We start from the raw sequence: 7,584 nt of genomic DNA, 5'->3' as shown, positions 1-7,584 counted from the left end.
GAGGTTGGAGCTGCAATAGAATAGCTCTGGAAGGAAACACATCCTGACTTGTTTCAGCAATACCCGAAGCTGGGGTGTAGTGAGGCATGATCTCCCAAAAGATGTAACAGTCATGCCTCTCTCCAAGAGAGACCATTACAAGGGAAATGACCTAGCACAACTCTCTGCCTCTTCTGCTCTGATCTTGCCTAAGATTCTTCATGCTGTTGTAAGGGAAGCCGCTGCAGGAACAGAGCAACCTCCTCCTGCTTAAGTGAGAAGTTTCTTTTTCTGTTCAACTCCTAAGGAAGTTTGCTAGGAAATGTAAGTGCTTCTTCTGGTTTCTCTGCTCAATCCCACTAATGAACTTCTTAGCAAAAAGTTCTTTTTCTCCAAGTCAGTGAAAGAAGATCTTCACCCAAAAATCTTTTAAGAAAGAGATCTATGGTGGAAGGAGGAATCCAGGAAAGTGGCTTCCTCTGTCAAGGTAGGAAAGAACAGCTACAAGCCGAACAGATGGAGGGGTTTATAGGCTTCTTAGGGAGAGTTTCCTCAGGGAGGTCTTCTGCTTAGGGATTGGATAGTTTTCCTGCTCAGGGATTGGTGAGTTTAGTTAGCCTGAGGCAGAGTTGGGCAAGGATTTAGGGCCAAATTGTGTTTCTTTCACTGCCCCCCCCCTTTAAAAAAAAACATTTTTTTGCTCCATTTTCAGGGTCAATGCATATTTCTTTCACTTGCTCTGGTTTTAGGACAACAGTGGGTTTTGTTAGCTGGCCTCTTACCCTACAAAATACACCAGTGGATGTTAAATAATATTAATTGTTTGAGTAGGACAGTTAGTTATTCACTTTTGAGCACAATGGAAACATGATCCTATGCTAGTGTTACAACATAATTCTTTTCTCTACATCACATGGGGGGAACATTTGATTATGCACAGTCTGGCCAAAGCAATCTTAAGGTTGCTAACCCTGACGATGCCTGGCCGCCCACATCAATTTATTCCTCATGGTTCCCTTTCTGTAAATAGAAGTGCTCTAAGCAGCTTTCTCATGGCATTTCTGCTAAGTTTTGTCAAAATTCTAATTTGGGCCACTTGAAATTCCATATTTTGCTGAGTAAAACACATCATAAAAATTATTTTAAATCTTAGCACAGATGATACAAACTATTTCTGTAACATCCAACATGTGTAATATCATGTATGATTTGTGGCAGATGGGGACATACCTATTATATAATAATTTAGATCACCTCTCTTTCTATATATATGTGTGTGTGTGAGTGTGTGTCTGTGTGTACATATATATAGTCCTTCCCTATTAAGCTCTGAATTTTATCATCTGATTTTATCTCCCAGATCTCCTCTTAATTTTTCTTTTTCTGTCATCATTTCTATCTTAAATTGTACTCATGCTATTTTTGTTTATCTGTAATCTAGAGAATTCTGCCTTTAAAATATGTTTAGACTTCATACCCAACTTTGCTCTAATTTTCTCTTCCTTCGCAGCTGTGATATGCTGACTACAGTGGTTGATCTCTAACCTCCTCTAATCTACCATCAAACCCATCACACTCTGGAAGTAACTCAATGACTGCATATCATAAACGGAGACTATTTTAGTGTTCAAAGACTTTGATTAAGTTTCCAAGTTTGGCAACAGCTCAGAAAATTCAACATTTCTCACTACCAGTTTTAATAAACAAAGTTACATCTGTTTACCAATAAATAAATAAATATGATCTGAGGGAACACCAAATCCAAAATAAGGACTAAAATATTTATCATCTTTTCAGTCAGTTGCTTGTATTTAAGCTTCAGTTTAGCATACATTATCCTACACTTCCGTAACACATTTACTTTTTTGAAACACAACCCAATGTGTCCTAGGTTTTTTTTCAGACTAACTTAGTAACTAAGGATGAACGTTAACATCTAATCATTTTATCTTCATCTCCCTAATGACATGATTAAAGGCAGCTACCACCATGACGGATTGCAGATCCTGAAGATTAAACCCCATCTTTCATGTCTGATATGCAAACACTTGACCAACTTAACTAAGCCTGTATATTCCTCAGCATTTAATGAAAAAAATAATTTTGAAAAGATGCACGAATACATTTTTAATTTTTAGTTAGAATAAGTAATGGGGCAATGGTTTAAGTATGAATATAATTATACAATATGCATCCTTACCTTTCATTCTCCACTCGTCCCATGTATGCCATCCCCTTACTTTTTCTCACATCCTGTTTCTAAGGCTGAGGAAATATCTAGAAAGATGGGGTGAATAGATTATAATAGTCAGAGAAACAGGAAGTCTTCTGTGAGACTATGTCTCCTAAATGATACTCATGATATCTTTCCAAAACAAAATGGGTGCCGTAGCACAATATAAACAAGGATAGGACAAATAGACATATTAAATGGAGAAGAGAGATCCGAACACAAAAGATTGGGGAAAACTAAGGGATGCTAAGAAGAAGACATTTTATTTTTTCTTTGTTGAAATAAGAGCGGCGGGGCTGCGTCCCCAACACCCCAGCCGCTTGGCTAGCTCACGCCCGAAATAACAACACACAAACTGTATTCATTTAAAGAACTGCTTGGCCCATACTCTAGCCCTTATAGGCTAATTCTCTCACCTGGACTAGCCCATTCCTAATAATGTGTAAGCACCCCAAGGTGCGCTTACCGGGAAGATTCTAGCCTTCGTCCATCCTGGGAGAGTGTAGCATGGCAAGCGTGGGTCTCTGCTCCATAGCAGAGCTGTCCAGTCTCTCCGGGAGCAGAGCAGAGTCTGACCTCACTTCCTCTTCCGCCCAGAATTCTATTCTGTTTACTCCTCCCATCTATGTTCTAAGCTGAGGCCAAGCAGTTGGTTTATTATAACTTAACCAATGAAATCAACAGATTGATATATGACACTCCCACATCATTTCTTGACTTTTATTCTTTTTTGAGAGAGTGGACCTTTTTATTTTTCCCAGGAAATTTTTAGGTTACTATGTATTCCATTGTTAGAGGGGGGCTGCTTGTTTGTTTCCCAGACACCTAGAACCAAAATAATCACACAGGAACTATATTATTTAAAACACTGCTTGGCCCATTAGCTCTAGCTTCTTATTTGCTAACTCTTACATCTTAATTTAACCCATCTCTATGAATCTGTGTATCAGCACAAGGTTGTGGCCTACAGGCAAAGTTTCAACACGTCTGTCTTTGGCAGCAGCTCTGTGGCTTCTTCCCGACTCTGCCTCCTTTCTCCCAGTATTCAGTTTAATTTCCCCTCCTAGATATGTTTTTATATAGCTCTGCTATTTTTGACCAATGATATTCACAGCATATAGAGTGGAATCCCACATTCCTTGATGGCAGCAAGCTAGCAAGTATCAGCCTCTTGCTTCCCTAAATCTGGATGTAAATGGTATGCCAACACAGCTGTCTCTCATAAAGTCTTAGTTTTTAAGACACTAAGTCTAAAAACCAACTGTTTCTTGTTAGCTCATAGAGAAGACGAAAAGAAAAATAAAAAAAGATAAATATAAGGAAGAATGAGAAAGAATTTTTGAACTAAGAGAAAAGGACAGGAAGGTTTATAAAGAACAAAAATGAAATCTTAACTAATTTTTACTTTTTTTCTCGTAGGATAATAAAATTATTAAGTATTGTTAACTATTCAATTCCTTAATCATAGTAATTAATTAAAAATATTTATGCTCTTTCACATTCTTACCCATGGGAAAAAGGCAGGTATTTTGTATTCTAACTTTGTCACATAAGTAAATCTTCCTATATAGCATTTATATTAATAATCATCAAACATATTAAAGTATTAATATTGATGAAGAAAATATTCAAGACGACTCCTATGCATTATATTATGTACTGTGAGAAAACTGACTTTACATAGATTGATTTCATATAGATTTAATATTGCTAATATTATTATTTCAAAAATATTTTTCTTCAGCATGTTTTATAAACAGGAACTAATATGTGGAAAAAGTTGGACATCTCTTTCTAATTTCTTTTATCTCATTATTCCTGTTAGTCTCATTTCTGTTCATTAACTCATTCCTTTTCCTGTTATCTTTCTAAAGTTATACTCCTAAATCGAGGATAACATACTCTAATTGTTTTTGCTGATGTTTAATTACAAGAGAGGCCTTAATCGGTACAACAGATGCATCCTTTAGTTCAAAATAACACATTAACTTTCAGCAGAGATTTTCTTGCCAAAGACCTTTTATTGCTAGTACTTTAATTTTCTTTAAGCCCAATTTTCTTTTACTGTTTGTTATGTAATAGAGCTTCTAAAAACACTTGGTAATATTTGCTTGCACTACCTTGAGGTATTGTGAATTTTTTTTCCCTTTCTTTTTAAGAAAGTACAGTTGCTGAGAAAAGTTAATGGACAATTCAATAGCAATTTGTTTCAGCTAAAGTAGAGAATAAAGAATACATGAAAAGTAAAAACCTCAGAAATTATAGGTGAATGTCTACAAAAATATTTGAAGACCTTATCCAACAAGGAAAAAAAACACTCAAATATTTTGGACTTAGACAAATATGTAGTCTGGCTTAAATATTGTCATGAAGAACATAATATTCTAGTGTCTGTTGCTAGGCATTTATAGGCTGTTATTGCATTTTACAGATAAGATGGCAATTTCAGAAGTTTGAAGATCTGAAAATTAGTAAAAGTAAAATCAATAATTTTATCGATTTTCTATTCTCTATTAAATGATAACAAGGAAAGTCTGAGGTTCTTGTAAGAAAAATACAGGGCCCTGTGTAAACGGAAAAGAATCATATTCAAGTTGCCCTACTGCACTATCCATTATTTCAGCAAAGGACCTAAAGTACTTAACGTTTACATGTTGTTGATTCCCAGGCAGAAGCAGGTCAATTTTTTTTCTTTTCTTTCCAATTTTAATGGTATGTACCCAGTGAAGTTATTGCTTTAGAATTCAGATGATGAAAGTAAGTAGCTCTAGGAGGAAATGTGAGTTTTAGGCCACTTTCTCATGCGACTGACTTATCATGGGAGCCTGCTTGAGCCAGGTCTGTATGTATGATTTTCATTTACTTCTGGAGCACTGCCTTTTATGCCTACAATTGGTTCTTCAAGGACTAGATAATACCCAAGTTTATGGTAACTATCAACCCTGAATCCTGGCTGTTTTCTTCATGAGCTCACAAGCAGGGTATCTGTGGAGAGGGGAAGGCTGGTGTCAAAGCAGGAGGAAATCCTATCCTCGGTGCTGACCATATTTTTGTTGGGGGACAGAGATCACCATTTTCTAAGAATTACATGAAGAAGTTTATATCTTCTGGTACTTTGCTGTGTAATTAGTAAGAAATCAGTATACAGAGCCCAAGAGTAAATCAAGTAAAATTGCTAAAAATGTAAATTTATTTTTTGTTTTAATTTTTCCTACATGTCTGTTTGTGAACCACAGACATATAGTACTCACAGAGGCCAGAACAAGGTATAAATACTTTGCAAGTGGAGCTACAGATGGCTGTGAGCTTATGTGTAGGTATTGGGGAAAAAAATATGGGCCTTCTGCAAGAGCAGTAAGTGTTCTTTTTTAGTAATTGTTGTTTAGAGTTAGGGTTTCTCAGTGTAGTTTTTGAACCTGTCCTCGAACTCTCTCTGTACACCAGGCTGGCCTTGAACTCACAGAGATCCACCTGCTTTTTGCCTCACCATCCATCACCATGCAGTGAAAATCAGTATAGCAAATTAATATAGAGAATGGAAAGACTTTATTTTCCAAACTGAAAGGTGATAATACAGTTCATTGACAGAGGCCAGACAAACACACTGTCTTCCAATATTATTGCTTTCATTGGTTTATAAGTCTAAAGTAGTGAAGCGGCTGCTTGTGTAGTCAGATCCGTCAGAGCTTCATTCTGGGATGCACTCACTTATGGAAGCTTTATTTTATATATTTTTGGACAGAGTAACAGTAGTATATCTTAAGAAAAAATACTGCTTTCATATTATGAAGAAACTTGTATCATAATTAATTTCATTTGTAGACAATGTCAGATATATACAGTATGGTTTACATCTTAGAAGAGAAGTTTCATTGTATCTTATATCTTAACTGTGCAACCGCAATGTTATATTCTTGAAATTGGCTTGGCTCATTTTCTACACTCTATAACAGAGAAGTGTGATTGATAAATTAGGGTGATTTCTTCCAAGTTTCTGCTGGGTGGTGGTGGTACATACCTTTAATCACAGCACTCAGGAGGCAGAGGCAGGCAAATCTCTGTAAATTCAAGGCTCTCCCGGTCTACAGAGCAAGTGCCAGGACAAGCTCCAAAGTTGCACAGAAAACCCATCTCAAAAAAAAATAATTAAGAACAATAAAAAATTCAAAACAACAACAAGAATAAACCCCACCTTTCTTGAACTGATGATCAATGTACTGGAACAACATAATATCTTATGGACCTGTGGAGGAAAAGATGAACATGTTTCCTGTGAACTAGTCCCATTTCAGAGCTAATGACTTGATACAAATCCACCATAGAAAGGAAGGATGTATGTCTTGGATTCTCCAGTTGAAATTTATGGTTTTGTGGCTTCTAATAGGTAGCACAAAGGTACATTGACAGGATAGATAATGGAGCTCCAAATTGAGAAACATCTGTTTAATCTAGAAACAAAACCATATGGGAGTAAGCCTCTATGCTGAGAAATATTAATAGATTAAAGTTATGAGACGGGTTAGTGTACATTATTCTCCAAACCATGCACATGTCTCTTCTGAATGGGGAAATAGTCCAAATATGGATGTCCTAGAAATCACCACATGCATCTTTCAAATCCTTTGTGCGCAGTCATGTCAACAAGGACCGCTGTGTCATTATTAGTTTCTTTGGTGGGGCAGTTCTGGTCATGCCGATTACTTTTTTTCCAGTAACATCACCATTATGACAAAAATCAAGAACGTAAAATCTAAAGTCTAAGGGGAATAAGTACACTGACCATGAAAAAGACCCAAGCTTACACTTTTCTTTTCTTAGGGTTGCTATGATTGTGATAAAACACTACAACCCAAAGAACCTTGGGGAGGAAAAGATGTATTTCAGATTACAGGTTCCTATCACAGTACTTCACCAAAGGAAGTGAGGGTAGGTAGTTGGGTTAGAAAAATGGCGGGGGAACCAAAGCAGAGTACATAGAGGAGCACAACTTGCTATCTTGTTTGCCCATTTTCTTATAGAAATCAGGACTCTCCATGCAGAATGACAGTGCTCACAGGGAGCTGGTTCCTTCTACAACAACAATCAATCAAGAAAATGTACCCCAGGCTCGCCCACAGATGAATCAGGTTGTGACATTTTCTGAATTGTGGTTAGCTCTTACAAAATGACTCTACTTTATGTCAAGTGAACATTAGAAGTATCCAGTACTTCGTTGCTCATCTCATCTCTGCAAATCCCTACACTAGTAAGCGGAAATGTTTTCCCTCTAGACATTCAGTTTGTTACAAAAACAGTGACCTATAGTTGCCTTTTCATAGAAATCCCTCTTTATTGAACAATCTATCAGTCTTTGGATGAATTAATATATATAT

The sequence above is a fragment of the Alexandromys fortis genome, unplaced genomic scaffold (genome assembly GCF_014885135.2).
Source record: "Alexandromys fortis isolate MF-2015 unplaced genomic scaffold, M_Fortis_MF-2015_v1.1 scaffold_43, whole genome shotgun sequence".
Classification (NCBI taxonomy): domain Eukaryota; kingdom Metazoa; phylum Chordata; class Mammalia; order Rodentia; family Cricetidae; genus Alexandromys; species Alexandromys fortis.
This window is presented reverse-complemented; position numbering follows the sequence as displayed.